The 16,606-nt window shown below is 53.8% G+C and overlaps 1 long non-coding RNA gene across 1 annotated transcript; it reads right to left on the bottom strand.

The window, feature by feature from the left end:
* Positions 1-4,130: 4,130 nt before the first annotated feature.
* LOC139707203 (uncharacterized) lies at positions 4,131-14,669 on the bottom strand. The gene is made up of 2 exons (XR_011708722.1): positions 11,832-14,669; positions 4,131-6,722 (listed from the first exon to the last, which is right to left on the bottom strand). It is a non-coding gene; the product is annotated as an uncharacterized lncRNA (long non-coding RNA).
* Between the last annotated feature and the right edge of the window lie 1,937 nt (positions 14,670-16,606).

Below are 16,606 nucleotides of genomic sequence, written 5' to 3' on the forward strand. Positions count from 1 at the left end.
CTGCCGCAGCCACACCCCACCAGCCTGGTTACCCGTTCACCCATTGGAGTGGGTTAAGGCACCGCCGAGGTGAAGGCCAGCCCAGAGCTGTCACAGCCAAGAAGATCCAAAGTCCTTAACATCTGGCCAGCTCCCTGCCATCTTCTCACTCTGAACCTTCTTGCATTTTCTCCCACTTGGGAGACGCGCACGTCTAGACCCCAACACACTCACACCCTGCGAGTGGCGAAACCAGCTAATTAACATTGTCTCACACGGTTGTCATTTTGTGGTGAAAACACTTAAGCTCCACTCTCTTAGCCTATTTCCAAGGGGATAATGCACTGCGATTCATCATTGTCACCGTGTTGTAGTACAGACCTCTCTGCTCCTCCTCCCCGGGAGCTGGGACGTAGCTCCTTTGACCGCTCTCCCGCCTGCCCCCCGGCAGCCCACTCTGCTCTCCGCTCTCTGAGGTCAAGGTTTCAGGTCCACACGCAGCTGAGCCACGCAGCATTCGCGTCCCTGTGCTGAGCGTCTCACTTGGCATGAGGCCCCTGGGCTCATCCACATCATCACAACAACAGGATTTTCTTCCTTTTAAGGACTAAATAGTATTCCACGGTGAACCCCTACCTCCGTGGACAGGCACTCGGGTCGATTGGTGCCACATCCTGGCCACTGTGAACAGTGCTGCAGTGACTTGGAAAGGCAGTGTCTCTTTGACACACAGGTTCCATTTCCATACGGGGTAGTGGGGCTGCTGGGTCCCTCAGATCCTGAGTCCCCATCTCCAGCTGCATGCTGCCCTTGCCCACGGCAGGCCTCCTCCCCACTGGGGCTTGGCTTGGTGTCCATGCCCTGGGAGAGTTGGACCCCCTTCCCGGGGCCAGCCCAGTGCTGTCACAGCCAAGAAGATCCAAAGTCCTCCCCACGCCTGCACCCGGCCAGCTCCCTGTGATTAGGGGTGGGGACGCGGCTAGCTGGTGCTTGCTCTCCTGTGACCTCGGAGGGTGAGCGCTCTTTCCCAGGTGGCTCCTTGTGATGCTCTGCTGGAAAAATCCCTCCTGAGCATCCCCCGTGGACGTGCCCACAGACCAGGAGAGAGCTCTGGACGCTGACATCACGGCTGGCGAGACAGGGACACCCTTCCCGTGCCAACCTCGGGTCACGCAGCCGTCCCCCTGCCCCGAGATGGTTGCTGGGCCGTGTCAGCTCACACCAGCCCAGCTCACAGCGGAGTGCTTCAGGGGCCCCAGAGAGCCCTCGTCAGCCCCGTCAGCAGAGGCAGCCTGAGCCGTGGAGCGTGAGCCGTGGTCAGAGTGTGAAGGCCACGGACAGCACGGGGTGGGGGGCGGCTGAGCCCCAGCTGGCAGGGGAGGAACCCCACCAAGACAGAGGGCCCTCCCCTGCTGCCACTGGCTCTGCAGGGTGTCCCCAGAGTGGAAAGAGGAGAGAGACCGGGGGCTGTTGGAGAAAGCCAAGCAAAGTCTTCCCAGAGCTCCCACAGCCGGGCCTCCTCTCCTTGTCATTGGTGGGTCCCCCTCTTTCTGTCCACATCAATGTCACCCCGTGCCTGGACTCCACACTGAGCACCTCTGTGTGACCACAGCTGTCCTGGGGAGGCGCTGCTTCTAGCTGCGTGGTCAGCAATGATCTCTCCCATCCTCTGCTCCATCAGGACAAGGCTGCAGGTGGAGAAAACGGTGAGAGCCGCAGCAGGTGGCCAGCCCCGCCCTGCACCCCCGGTGACATGGCGCAGACCTCTCCACCTTGTGGGGGACCTAGGGGGTAGCAAGGGGGCAGCCTGTGCTGGGTGGGGTGTTTAACTGTGGCCCTCACCTCACCTCAACCCCACTCCCCAGCGAGACAAGCAGCATGTCCCCAGATATTGCTAAATGTCCCAGGGGGGTGGGAAGTGCCCCCAGCTGGGACGCACAGGGACGGTGAGAGGAAGAGTCAAGCTTCCTTTCAAAGGAGAGTGGAGGGAATAGCCAACTCTCTCCAGCAACATTCACCGGCACTCACAGCACTCCAGGTGACGACAGGGCTCGCTGGCCCCGAGACACCCTCAAGGACAAGACCCCCAAGCCGGTGTGGCCTTCTTCCCACCTTGCCACAGACCTGCTGGTTGTCCCCATCAACAGGAACCACCGCCCTTAGGAGCCAGGACCCTCTCCTCCTGGCCATCTTCCTCAGGCCTGGGTGGGGCTGAGCATTCCCCGCTCTGTGTCACCAGCTGCTGCAGGGACTGCGCATTCTTCGGGGTCCTGAGTCTCTATCCTACAGGACACACCCAGGCTTGGCCCCTGCAGGGTGTGAAAGCCCCCCCCTTCACTTGGCCTTGCTATTTTACATGCCTGTGACGTTGCATGGAAATGTCACCTGTAGAGCTCACTGCATGTGCTTGCGGTTACGAGGTGGGAAGAGAGAATGAACAGTTATCTCATCACCCTGACCTTGGCCTCCACGGTTCTGTACAGAGAGGCCATGGCTGGCATACGGACTGGCACTGCAGAGGAGGTCCTTGACCTGCACGGCCAAGGGGCAAACCAGTTAGAGAGTCATGTTCAGCACCCGCTTCTCTCTACCTGTGTAGAGCCAAGGACCTGAGCCCACCCCCATCTTGCCATGTCCCAGTTTATCTCGCAGAGACTGCGTGGTGCTAAGCTGGACGAGCCGAGGGCAGCCCCAGGCCAGGCCATCACCTTGATATTTCTACAGAACATTCGTCTCAGAGAGAGAGCAGGCACCTCGCCGCTGTCGTGAAGTCTCCCTGCCCAGCGGAAACCACTGTTCACGCTCCTCAGCCAGGAAGCAGAGCCCAGCCGCAGCCGGCCCTGAACGGCAAAGAGGAATCAGGGCCACTCGTGTCACCTGCTGTGACCCCCGCTTCCCAAGGACCAGGACACGCTGACCCTGGGACCACACAACAACCCTGGTCTCTCCTGGTGGCCTCACGCGCGAGCCAGCCCCAGTGGTCACCCTCCCGGGGAGGCTGGAGGAGCCCATCAGCCCTGACAGGGGGGCATCAGGCCTCGTGAAGAAACCTGTTCAGGAGCCCCCCCCCGCCCCGCCGCTGGCCGGGGGAGAGCACCATACGCAAGGCCAACCTGCCAATTAAGTACCCAGTGCTATTAATTAAAACCTGAAAATGGAACTTGGGAATTTAATTAACAATCCAAGTGCAAAGAGTAGAGGTTTTGTGGCTTTTCTAACACGTCTGTAATCCTTCATTAACAGCTAGAAATTTAGATCACTCTACCTAAGCACTGACAATAAAGTAACAGAAGAGAAAAGACACTTCTGAGAGCCACTCTGTCCCTGGTGTTGGCTCAGGGAGCAGCCCAGAGGTCATCCCCAGGCCCCGTCACAGCTCCCTGCAGCAGTCAGTGTGAGCCAGGGACAACTCGGGAAGCTGTGGTGCAGCCCCAGGAGCAGGGTCCCTGCAGGCCAAGGCTGGAAAGAGCTGCCCACCCCAAGCCAGCAGGAGAGTCACTAGTGTCTGCAAAGCCCTGCCCCCCCTCCAGCTTCCCCGCCCCCACCTGGCTGGGCAAGCGGGCAGGGCAGGGACTTGGAGGGCAGACCAGAGGACCCATGTCCCACACCACATGAGCAGGCCCCACGTCCCCTTCCAAGGTGAGGGCACAAGCTCAGCAGGGCCTCGTCCTCGCTCCAGGAGACAATTCTCCATGGCCCTTCGTGCTCTGCATCTCTAGACAGAGACACCCGGTAGTGTTCCAGATCATTTTGCAAGGACCTTTGAATAGCCAACAGCCTCAGAAAACAGAGACCGCCCCCTACAGGGCAGAAGCAGGTTTGTTTGCGGCCGAGGATAAGAAAGATAACATCCTCTGCAGGGCAAGGGACAGGAGGGTGGCTCACAGCCCACCCACTAAATCCGGACCTCTGACTGGACACAGACCCTTCTTTACCCAGCATGCACCAGGCCACCCTGCCTCACAGCTGTGGGGTTGGGGAGGCTAAGGAAAACCTGGGAGACCTCAAAGCCCACGCAGCCTGAGAGCAGGAGGCATCCCCAACCTCCACCTCCACCCAGGAGGCTCCTGTCTTCCAGCGTGCCGCGTCCGGCCAAGGGAGCCGAGTCCGGCGAGGGTCGGCGAGGTTAAAAGACACACAGGACACCAAGGTTCTTCATCCAGGAGTCACACACTTTATTGCTAACACACTTTCTTTTATACCCCAAGCAGCAGAAGTGGAAAACTACCCAAAAGCAGGAGGGAGGGGGGAGAAATTTAGTTTCAACATCTGCTATTGTCAGATACCGAAACCTCCCTTAACAGGAAGACCATCAGACCAGAAAACGTCAAGGCGTTCCCGTGGGACACATATGTCTCAGACGGATAAGCAGGAACAGAAAAACCGCAAGTTCTCCATGGCCTTGTTAGCTGGCCACACTGGCATGCAGAACAAACTAGTGGAGGTTGGGCTCCAGGGGCCAGGGTGGACCTGCTGCCAACAAGTCCCCCTCTTTTGTTTTTTGCATGCCAGTGGGAATCAAGTAGCCCCTGTCTTAGGTCGTTCACAGCCCTTGCGATGCTTACCCGTCTCTGGGAAGGCCCCCGATTCTCTGGCTTAGGTCGCATCGCAAGCGTGAAAGTTGCCCGTCACTGGGTACCACAAGATCAGCTCAAGGTGTTATGACCATCAGGACATTATTGCGGTGAACGCTTAACCGTCTCCACCTACGGGACCCACGACCGTCACCGCCGAATGGCAGATGTGATTGGACCGAGAGATTAGACAGCAAAGGTTCTAGTACAGGAAGGCAAGAGGGAGAGGTATGCCTAGAGAAAAGATATGGCAGGAGTTCTTCCTTTAAGGAGGACACTCATCTTCGGATCGGTCTGAAGTATATCTCAGAGGGGCGATCTTTCATCTTCAAGCGTTGATAGTGAACCTGTATCGGCTTAGAGGCTAAGATATTAATTTGATTCTTAATGAATTGTACTATCTTATTTACAATGCAGGGTCCTATTGCCACTACTAGAAGGAGGCCTAACAATGGTCCCAATAAGGGAAGAAGATAAGGCAAAAATCCATTAAGTCCAGTTCAGAGAGGGTTTTCAAATAATTTCCTCCTCCTTTTTTCTAGGTCTTCTTGGAGTTGTTTAATTTTTGTGCGAACTATGCCAGACTTGTTAGCATAAAAACAGCACCTCTCCCCAAGGGCTAAACAAATTCCCCCTTGATTGGCAGTAAGCAAGTCTAAACCCCGCCTGTTCTGAAGAACTACTTCTGCTAGGGAGTCTATCTGGTCTTGTAAGTCTTTAATGGTTCCCGACAGGGTTTGTACATCATCTATAAGTTGTTGAGATAGGCAGCGGTAAGAATGTATAGCCGTACCCAATCCCGCCGTGCCTGTACCCCCAGCAGCGGTTATTCCAAGGCCAACAAGGAGTGGTAAGGCCTGCACAGCTCTCTTATGTCTTTTAACCAAAGTGTCTAGGCTAGGAATGGGTAGGGGTTCATCTCCTGAGATAATCGTGATATCAGGAAGCAGTAATGCCAGAACGCAACCTCCAGTCCAATTTGCTGGGAGCCTGGGAAAAGCTAAATTTCCACCACACATAAAGACTGTGCCATTAGGGGGACAAATGGGCGGAGTAGGTGAGGAGTAATTCTTTACTAATGAGCAGTTCCCAAAGGAAGAGACTCCAACATCAACATCATAGGTATTATTTTGCATCATGTCCAGAAGGCATGACATAAAACCACCTAGAGGTTGCACCTTAAAGGGTAGCCCAGATTGACATGTGTTGTCATCATCAATGGTATAATTAATAGGGACTGCCAATGGCATGACTGCACCTGCCGTCATGCAGAGCCAGCAATCACCAGCAAGGGTAGGATTGGAACTGTTAAGTAAAGAAAAGGTAGTTTCTAGGATATCTAATGTATTGGCATCTAAATCAGGAAGCTGGGATTTGGGCAATATCAAGGGGTGGTATGTAGGCTTAGGGATCTCCGGCTTTAAAAGCTTAATCACCTGAAGGTGTTTGATAGCATCAGTGGGTCCCCCTCCGTCAGAGATTCCAATGGGGGCCTGCATGGGCCAGCAGGAGGGTTTACCCACGACGCCCTCACATCCCGCCTCCTTTAACTGAGTCGTGATGCCTTCCCCTCCCCGGTCACCAAGAAAAGGAATAAAATTATAAGTGGTCCCCCCTTCTCCACGGGTGTTAGTTAGGATGGCCTCAAAATACTGTTTTCCCTTGATTATTAACACAAATTGAGGCCGATGTATAACAGGAGATGTGCATCGCCGGGGTGTAATGACAAGTGGCGGAACAGCTTCCAAGAGTCTCGGTCGGATTAGGGACAACAAGTCTGGGCTTATTAACACATACCCATTTTGGTTGCTTAAATCCTCCGATGTTTTGATTGAGTTCAGCCGCCATATAGGCTACTTTAGTCCCACAATCAAAGCTCTGGGTATAACCAGAGAGGGCCGAGTGCCGGGGCCCTCCCTTACACTCACAAGGGGCTCCAAAAAGATATTCATGAATATTCCCAGGTGGGGGGTCAAGCCCTCCTTCAACAAACCTGTCCAGAAGGAATGCCACAAGCGGGGTCCAGCTCATGAGGTGTGTCTCGGCACTCACTTGAAGGGGTGAGAACAACAGCGGCAGGATCAGCCATCTTGGGAACTTTATTTTGTCTTGAATTTTCATTCACCGGTCTGGTGCAGCGCTCCGGAATCCAAATGGGCTTCTCAGTTCCTGGGGGAAAAACACATACAGCTCCCCTCACTCTAGCTAAGAGTGGAGCCGGGGGTTGCCACTTCCCGGTGGATAAATCCTTCCACCTTATTTGGGCATCTTGTACAGTGGGAGGGGAAAAGTGGCGCTGTGCAGCCGTGCGCCCTCCAGTGTCAGTGAGTAAAAAATTTAAAGTAAATAGGGTTATGCTTAGAAGTGCTTGTGGTCCCTGACAATTCCGGTATATCTCCCCCTCTTTTGTTTTTTGCAAATAAGTTTTTAAATGTTGATGGGCTCGTTCCACGATAGCCTGTCCCTGTGGATTATAAGGGATTCCAGTCTTATGATTAATTTCCCATTGAGTGTAAAACCATTGAACCGCCTGGCTTACATATGCGGGACCATTATCGATTTTGAGGCATCGTGGGGTGCCCATGGAGGAAAAGGCTTTTAGAAGATGACTGATGACGTCCTTAGCCTTCTCTCCAGTATGTAAGGTGGCAAAAATGAAGCCAGAATATGTGTCAGTGGAAACCTGTATAAAGGAGAGCTTACCAAAGCTAGGGAAGTGTGTAACATCAGTTTGCCAAACATCATTAGGTTGTAGTCCTCTTGGATTAATCCCAAAGGAAGGAGAATGAATAAATGGTGCACAGGTTGGACATAATGAGACAATTTGCAAGGCTTGGTCCCGTGAACATCCTGTGTGGAAGCGTAAGGACTGTGTATTTAAATGAAATTTGTTATGGAATTGTAAGGCCTTATCATATTTGGTTGTCACACAGGAAAGGCCGACAGCATGAGTAGCAGCGTCTGCTTTTGCGTTGCCCTCTGACAAAGGTCCAGGGAGCCCTGAATGGCCTCGGATGTGGCCGACGTATAAGGGATCTCGTCTAGCCCAAATGAGAAGCTGTACTACCTGTAGTTGTTCTGTGATGGTGGATTGCTTTCCAATATATGATGCTGTTTCTATGACTAGAGTCAGATTGGCTACATACAAACTGTCAGTATATACATTAAGAGGAATAGAACTATAGACTTTGAGAGCTATGATTAAACTTCAACTTTCGCCTTTTGGGCCGACTGACCTGACACAGGTTGTCGGAGAATTTGAGATCCATCAAAAACGACGGCAAATCCATTTTTGGCCCCATCTGTATATACAGTTCGGGCCTTTGGAATAGGTTCCCTTTTTATAATCTTTGGGAAGATAATGGGACACCTTTTAAAGCCCTCTAAAAGTCTATGTTTAGGAAAGTGATTATCAATCTGACCCTTGAAGCTGCACCGGAAAAGACACCAAAGGTCATGTTTTTGTTGTAACTCGTGTATCATATCTTGAGTGTAAGGTTGAATAAGTATGTCAAAGGTTTTTCCAAACAATGCATCACCCAAATATTTAGTCTTCCAAATTAAGTTAATAACTAGCTCATAAAAGGGAGTCAGTACCCGGGGGTTAGAAGCCGGCAAGTGGACCCAATAAATGGGACCAGTTTGCCAGAACACTCCCGTGGGGGTAATTTTGGAGGGTAGATCTATAAATGACAAGGGCAGAGAATAATCTATCTGCGTAATCTGTATGTCCTGTAGAGCCTCTTCTATTAGCCTTAGTGCTCGTAAGGCTTCTGGTGTAGGTAGTCTACACGACATAGGAGAAGGATCTCCTCGCAAGAGGTCATACAGGGGTTTGAGCTCTCCAGTGGGAATATGAAAGGACGGGTGCAGCCACTGTATTTCTCCGAGGAATGTCTGCCACTGATGCAAAGTTTTGAGCTGATTTATCTGGAACTGGGGTTTTTGGGGAAAGATTTCTATGTTATTAATGATGTATCTCCAGTAATTGTAAGGGTGTTAAAACTGGACCTTTTTGGGCGCTATAATCAGCCCTGCCCCTTTTAGAAGGGATTGGAGAACTTCATAAGATTGAAGAAGTCTTTTTTTCTTGGGCCCTGCCAATAAGATGTCATCCATATAATGAATGAGGTAGAGCCGTGGGAACTGCTGTCAGAAGGGTCATAAAACCTCAGCCACAAAATATTGGCACATTGTAGGACTATTAGCCATCCCTTGAGGTAGGACGGTCCATTCATACCGTTGGTAAGGTTCCCTAAAGTTTGTTGAAGGCAAGGAGAAGGCGAAACGCTTTCGGTCCCGAGGGTCTAAGGGGATAGAGAAGAAACAATCCTTTAAATCTATGACAATAAGGTGCCAATCCTTTGGGATAGCAGTAGGAAAGGGCAGCCCTGGTTGTAAGGGTCCCATGGGCTGCATAGTTTTATTGATAGCCCGTAGGTCCTGAAGAAGCCTCCACTTCCCAGACCCCTTTTGTATAACAAAAATAGGGGTATTCCAAGGGGAGGTAGAGGGCACCACGTGTCCTAACTTAAGCTGGTCTTGAACTAATAGGGAAGCGGCCTGTAATTTGTCCTTAGTTAGGGGCCACTGTTCTACCCACACAGGGTCATCTGATAACCAAGTAATGGACAGTGGAGGCGGCCGCACTTCAGTGGCCCCTAGGATAAATTTTCCAGTCCCCTCCGGTCCCTTCCCCGCCGGGTAACCTGTTCCGCTGGGTCCACGGGTGATATTCTGCCCTCATGTCTCTTTCCTAGTCCCCTCCCGGGGATCCACCCCATGTCTAGCATTGCATCATTAACAAAGTCATTATTTTTTTTTAAAGTCTGGGTAGTGAGAATAGCCCCCATTTGATGAAGCAAGTCCCTCCCCCAAAGGTTCGTGGGGAGTCCAGTCACCACATAAGGCTGGAAATGGCCACTATGTCCTTCGCCATCTTTCCATTTTAGAAAGGAGGCACTTCTTTTTGGTTGAGTTTGTCCTATCCCTTGTAATATGGCCGAGGGATTCTGGAGGGGCCAGGCAGATGGCCATTGTTTCTCAGAAATGACAGAGACATCCGCCCCCATATCTAGTATTCCCTTGAAAGCCTTGTCCTGTATCTTAATGGTCAGGTTGGGACGCGAATCCAAATGAGCTACCCAAAAGGCCTGGGGAGTTCCAGTGGAGCCAAAGCTGCCGTCGCCCCGGGTCCCACGGAGGGCGTGCCCAGGAATGGAAGCTAAGGGTAGCAGCAGCAATTGAGCTATACACTCCCCGGGGGGAAGAATGACAAGTCCTTGGGTGGCTTTTACGATTATTTTTATCTCCCCTTGATAATCAGCATCAACAACCCCCGTAAGAATCTTCAAGCCCCACTGAGGTGCGCTACCTCGTCCCAACACTAGTCCCACCGTCCCCTCTGGCAGGGGTCCAAAAACCCCAGTAGGCAGCGTCTGGGGTCCCATTTGGGGAGTTAATACCGCTCGGGAGATGGAACTGAGGTCCAGTCCTGCGCTTCCTGGAGTTCCCCTGGGGAGTTCCCAGATAGAAAGGGGTTGGTCAGTGGGAGGCGGCGAAGACGCCCACTCCCCGGGGCACTGTTCTGTCCCTGCACTGCCCGGTACACTTTGGCTTTCGGGGCCCCGGGGCGGGCCCCTGTTTCCGTTTCCCGACTGTATTGGGTTACCCTGAATGTCGAATTTTGACCTGCACTCACTACTCCAATGATTTCCTTTATGACACCGAGGACAAAGTCCAGGCATCCCTCTGCGAGCACCCTTGCTCCCTTCCGGGCAGTTTCTCCTTATATGTCCCTCTTTCCCACACTTAAAACACCCCTTAGAGCGGGTTCCCCTGTTATCAGATTTCTGCATCCCAGTCTTAAGGGCAGCAGCCAAAACCTGACCAGTAATATGAGGCCCATCTATATCTTTGCATGCTCGAATCATGTCATCTATACTTTTGGCCCTGGAGGACTTAATAGCATTTTGGCAGTAAGTGTTGGCGTTTTTATATGCCAGTTGTCTAATAAGTGGCATAACCTGTTTCAGATTAGGGAATATTTTTCCAGCCACCTGCATTAGGCGGGCTATAAAGTCCGAATAAGGTTCAGAGGGCCCTTGAGAGATCTTGGAAATTTTTGCTTCAGTCTTAGAAACGGGCAGGGCTTTCCAGGCATGGACCGCAGCTGAGGCTATCTGAGCATAAACACCTGGGTCGTAACTAATTTGTCGGTCTATGGTAGCATACTGCCCGGTTCCTGTTAACATTTCGGCATTTCGCCGTTGATGGCCCGCATCCAGGTTAATCTGAGCCAGCTCGCGGCACCTTTCATGATATTCACTTTTCCACAATAAGAAATCCCCTCCAGATAACACAGCCCTGCAAAGTTGCTGCCAATCATTGGGTATCAGTTGACTGGCTGAGAAGGACTCGAAGAGGGTCAATGTAAAAGGGGCATGAGGTCCATAATCAACGACGGCCTCCTTAAGCTGTTTTATGTCCTTGAAGGCTAGGGGGACATGGGCTCTGGCCGGCTGTCCATCAGCATCGACGTTTTTAATCATTGGAAAAACCTGAGCTGCTCTAGAACCCCAGTGGACCCCCGCCCGTCTAGTAGGGGCATCCTCATTCCAATCAGGATTATAGGGAGGAGGTGCGGCAATTGAGGGGGCCCTAGGCACCCTCACATTTGCCCTTTTAAGGCGATGTTCTAGTTCCTCTATCTCCCTTTCTAATCCCTCCTCTTCCTCAGAGAGAGAACTGAGGTCCTCAGGATCCTTTTCGGGCTTAGAAATCTGGAGGCGTTTCTTACGCCCCGAGCCCGAGTCCTCAAGAGGACCCTCATCCTTTAAGGATTCTGCCATTTGCTCTTCCTGCACCTGATTAAGGGCCTGTTCACATTCAGCAAGCTGATCCTTGATCTTTACTTTATCTGTTAATAAAGCATCCTTTACCAACCTCCATAAGGAAAATGTGACAACCGGGACACTGTCCGAGCCCCGGTCCCTCAATAATTTCTGAAGGTCATGTCTCACCAGGTCCCAGTCACTATTATTGAGAAATCCTCCTGTCAGAAACCAAGGACAAGCCTGGGCGATAATTTCAACGAATTTGGTTGCAGTCTTAGTTTTTATTCCTGTTCCTTGTGTATTTAACAGCTCTTTTAGTTCGTTGGCCAGACGAACCTTCGCTGTTGAATTACCCATGGTACGTACCCTGTTTCAAATTATTCTCTTATTCTTTCAATCCTCCCCCTTCCCTGTATTTCAAAGGTGAGCCCCGTCCACTTACCCCTGCTTTCCGGATCTCGGTGGGAACCTCCTGATGCCACGTCCGGCCAAGGGAGCCGAGTCTGGCGAGGGATGGCGAGGTTAAAAGACACACAGGACACCAAGGTTCTTCATCCAGGAGTCACACACTTTATTGCTAACACACTTCCTTTTATACCCCAAGCAGCAGAAGTGGAAAACTACCCAAAAGCAGGAGGGAGGGGGGAGAAATTTAGTTTCAACATCTGCTATTGTCAGATACCGAAACCTCCCTTAACAGGAAGTCCATCAGACCAGAAAAGGTCAAGGCGTTCCCGTGGGACACAGAAAAACCACAAGTTCGTCATGGCCTTGTGAGCTGGCCACACTGGCATGCAGAACAAACTAGTGGAGGTTGGGCTCCAGGGGCCAGGGTGGACCTGCTGCCAACACCAGCGTCCAGGAAAGGGGAGGGGGCTGGGCCACGGCAGGCACCTGCTACCGCAGACAGGAACTCCTGGCTCCCAGCCCCCTCCAGGCGAGGCCTCAGCCTGGGCCTGGGCAGAAGGGAGTCAGTGCTGACTGAGAGGGAAACCAGGCTGCTCTCCAAAGGAAGATGTAAGCTGTTATTGATTTTCCAGGGTGGGCTAAAGTCTGGCAATTTTTTATTGGCCAGGAGCACGGTTTTAAAAGATGTTTGTTTTTTCCCTTGTGCAAACATCCTGGCCTCGGGAACGGGTGCCTAGTGCATCCCGGGGCTGCTGTATTTCTTCTGTGCCGTCATCCTGCACACACACCCCGGCCTTGAGGCAGGATTGGGCCCTTGTAGCTGCTGAGAGCAGGTGGTGGGGTGGAAGGGAACACACCAGGCTGAGAAACAAGAGTCAGCTGGAGAGCCCAGGGGGCTGTGGCCATTTGTCCTTTATGGTGATCCCCAACAGTGTCATGTGGCGTTTGTCTTTGGAGAAGGTAGAGGCAGCCGGTCTCTGTGGTTCGGAAGGTTGTTGGGTGGAAGGGCACAACACCCTCACACCACACTCTCAATGGCTCCGGAGTCCAGGCCTGGGGCTGCTCCCACCCTCTGAACCCATGGAGACCCTCATCTCACAGCTGGGCAACGTCTCAGAGTCTTTGGGGCTTTGCTCACATTGTCACAGTCAGGACTAAGGGGCAGGCTAGGACCTATCCATACCGACTCCTCACCTCAGTGCTTGCCGGGCTGTGCCGGGGGCCTGCATCAGACAAAACTGCTGGATTGGGCCGGCGGGGGGCAGGGGGTTAAAATGCAGGATCCTGGGCTCCAGTGCTGGATGTAGGCCCCACACACCCCCAGCATGCTCCGGACCTCTCTGCCTACTGAGCTACACAACCACATCTCAAGAGAGGGTGTCAGCACCTCCATGATGGGCCTGTCTCAGCTCAGAAGCGTCCCCAGGACTGAGAGCCTTTCTCTTCCTTAGCTGTCCCACCCTCTACAGACACCAGCCACGGACACCTGGGCTCTGGGGTTCCTGTCCCCAGGGGCTCTGTCTTGCCCAGTCTGCCAACAGAAATGGAGCCCCACCTGGCACAGGGTGATAAAGCCGTGATGATGGACAGAGGGGCCAAGAGGGGGCAGTAGATCAGGATGTCCCAGCTCTGCAGTGCTCGGTGTGTGACCGTTCTCTGGGGGACTCCAGGGACTGGCTACATGTGGCTCCCGGGCCCCTCCTGGGAGCAGGGACAGTGAGGACTTGATCTTCTTTGGGGGGTACAGGGATTGAACTCAGGGGCACTCCACCACTGAGCCACACCCCCAGTCCTATTTTGTATTTATTTAGAGACAGGGTTGCACTGAGTTGCTTAGCGCCTCACTTTGCTGCGGCTGGCTTTGAACTCGTGATCCTCCTGCCTCAGGCTCCCGAGCTGCTGGGATTACAGGTGTGAGCCACTGCACCTGGCGGACTTGGTCTTTTTGTCTGTTACTGATCCCCAGTGCCCTAGAGGAGCAGCCAGCACATAAGAGGGACTCAAAAATCATAAGAGGAAGGGCAGGGGGAGGAGGAGAGAAGGCGGGGGGAGGAGGAGAGAAGGCAGGGGAGGGGGCAGGAAGGGAGTCAGGCAAGGTGCTGTCAAAGACCAAGCCGGGCCCAGCCCAGGTCCCAGAGCCCAGGGGAGCTTGTCAAGAAGCCTGTGCCCGGCCTCAGGCTCGCCTCCCTTGCCCACTGGCCAGACTCCTCTGGTGAGCCCGGGCTCCGTGCTGGCACTGGCTACCCCTGAGCAGGCACTGAGGGCCTGGGAGTGAGCAATGGGGTGAAGGGGCAAGTTGGTGGCACACCCTGCACCGTGGCGGGGCCCATGAGGCACAGCGCCCGACGGTGCAGGAGCTGCACCCAGGACCGTGGGTGTCACTGCACAGAAAGGGCCGGCACGTAAAGAGCGCCCAGCGCAGGGACTCGGAAGAGCACCTGACACTGCGGAAACAGGACAGAGAGCAGACCCAAGGCAGCTTCTGGAAAACGGGGCCCAGGAAGCGCTGCGAGCTCTGCCGACTCCAAATCCAGGCTCTTCCTGCAGCAGGAGCAGGGTCCAGCCCACGGTGCTCCCCAGAGGCCTCCAGACTCTCCCAACCATGGCCTCCTGTCCCCCACTCCCCGGAGAGGCTCTGGCCGATTGCCTGTGAGCTGCAGAACAAACAGACCCTCCAGTCGCCACGAGGTGCACCGTCGAGTCACAGCGGCCTCGTCCCACAGAGGCCGTGTCCCCCCGGGGCACCTTGGCCCAAACGGAACCTCACCAAGCTCTTCTGCTGCCATTAAAGGCTGGCTGTGCCCGGGCTCCCCGCTGGAGCCTGCACCCCACACAGGTCACGTGCAGAATGACCAAAGGCGGAACAAGGTTAGTGGACAGAGATGTTGTGACATCTCCAGAAAGACAGCGCTCCTCGGGGGTGGGAGAGGGTGACGCCTTGGACAGGGATCCCAGTGTCCAGGGACACTGGCAATGCACAGCCCACTGCAAAATGACACCCTGAAGCTGCTGTCTGTCCAGACCCTCGGCCCTGACAGCTCTGTGGAGCTGAGCTGTGGGGGTGGACGACTCTCCTCGGCTGGTGTCCTCTTTGGGCTGCCTTGGTTGGCCATGGGCATGGACAGTGGCAACTCTGTCCTCCAGGTTGGCACGGGTTTGCTGTTTGTCGAGAGCACATTTCCACTGGATGCTTTGTGATGGGTTTGGTTTGGGGTTTTAGAAGGAGCGAGACACAGTACCTTTTTAAAAAGCAAACTGTTAGGCCCTGCAGCAGCAGCTGTCCCCACACAGGGTGGTGTCATGAGCGAGCTATGCCACTAACAGACCACATCTGCGTCTCTCCACAATGCCAGAGCTTACTGAATAACAGTAAATTCACAGGCTGCACCACTCTCGGCAGTACCGTGGGTCACCCGATCATCATAAGCTGGGCAAACACAGGGTCTTTACTCCATTGCCATCTTAATCCCTAATACCTATGGCACTCAGGTCACCCATCAATCCTGAGACGTAAACAGGTGTAGAAGACTGCGAAGGTGTTAAGGCCGCTACGGGGTTACAGATGCTGTGCTCAGAGCAGAGGCCACGGCAGATAGGAACCAGAGTCCCTACAGGGGACAGACAGGGCTGCAGCCACCCAGTCCCCAGAGTAGTCAAGGCAAAGGGTCTGGACAGAGGCAGCTTCCGGGTGTCAGCTTGAGCCTCGTCACGACGGGAGAAACAGCACCGCACCGAAGCCCAGAGGGACAGAACCAGAGGTTGGTCAGGGTGGTGATTTTCCTGGGCAGGGTCATAGGAGTGACCAGGTAACAGGGTCAGGGTGCCAACTACTCAGTCCTGGGGGTCCTCCTTCTCTGGGTCAGTGGGGGGCTTGTGTCTAGCAAGGTTAAGCTCCTGTGCCTAGTGTCCCTGGTAGGACTTGGGATGTGCCTGTGTCCAGGTGCTCCTGATTCAGCTTGATAAATTGGCATGAATAAATTATTTTTCAGTCTGTGCCTTGTGGTGGTGCCAGGCAGACGGTGGTTGTTTACTTGTGCAAACAAGGTGTGAGTCGTGCACCTTGGCACCATGCTTAAAATGGAGCAGCTCACGGCCATAGTTCTACTTCGCAGAGTGGAGTGGCTCTAGGTTAGGCACAGCCTTACATCATGGGCAACTCAGAGCAGGGCACAGCCTGCTCTCTCCAGGTGACATCCCGTGGAGGCAGAGGGAGCCTCTTTACTTCTGGTCTATTCCATCATCGGCACCACCACCGGGGCGTGACCTGCAGGCCATGGTGGGCTTCTGTTCCTGCAGCCAGACATGCGGGACCCCCAGCCATGTGCTCTGCAGGCGCTGGGACTCCCAGGCCAGCCAGATGTAGGCCAGGGCCACCCCGCCTTTGAAGTGTTGGTAGATATGGACTCCAGCATTCTCCCTTGGGCCCAGGGGTATCATGCACTGCCCAAGATCTCTCATACCCCATCATCAGACACCCATCTGCTCCAGGTCTGCCTTCTGAGCTCTCTAACTCGCCAACTCTCCCCTCCCTCGCTGTCTGCGCTCTTGTCTCCGGGATGCAGCGTCTACACCTCTAACCCCACCCCAACACCTGCACACACACACACACACACACACACACACACACACACAAGGGGCAGACCTGAGGACCTTTCTGAGATTTCCCACCTCAGAAAGGCAGAGGAGAAGATTGGGAGTGACATCAGATGTCCCTGGAGCACCCAGGCACCCCCACAACTGGGCTCTCTGGAAGGTTCTCCTGGGCCACAGAGCAACCCTGAAGCATCACTCGTCAGACAATCAGATCAA

Source organism: Marmota flaviventris, chromosome 10, assembly GCF_047511675.1.
Source record: "Marmota flaviventris isolate mMarFla1 chromosome 10, mMarFla1.hap1, whole genome shotgun sequence".
In the NCBI taxonomy this organism is placed as follows: domain Eukaryota; kingdom Metazoa; phylum Chordata; class Mammalia; order Rodentia; family Sciuridae; genus Marmota; species Marmota flaviventris.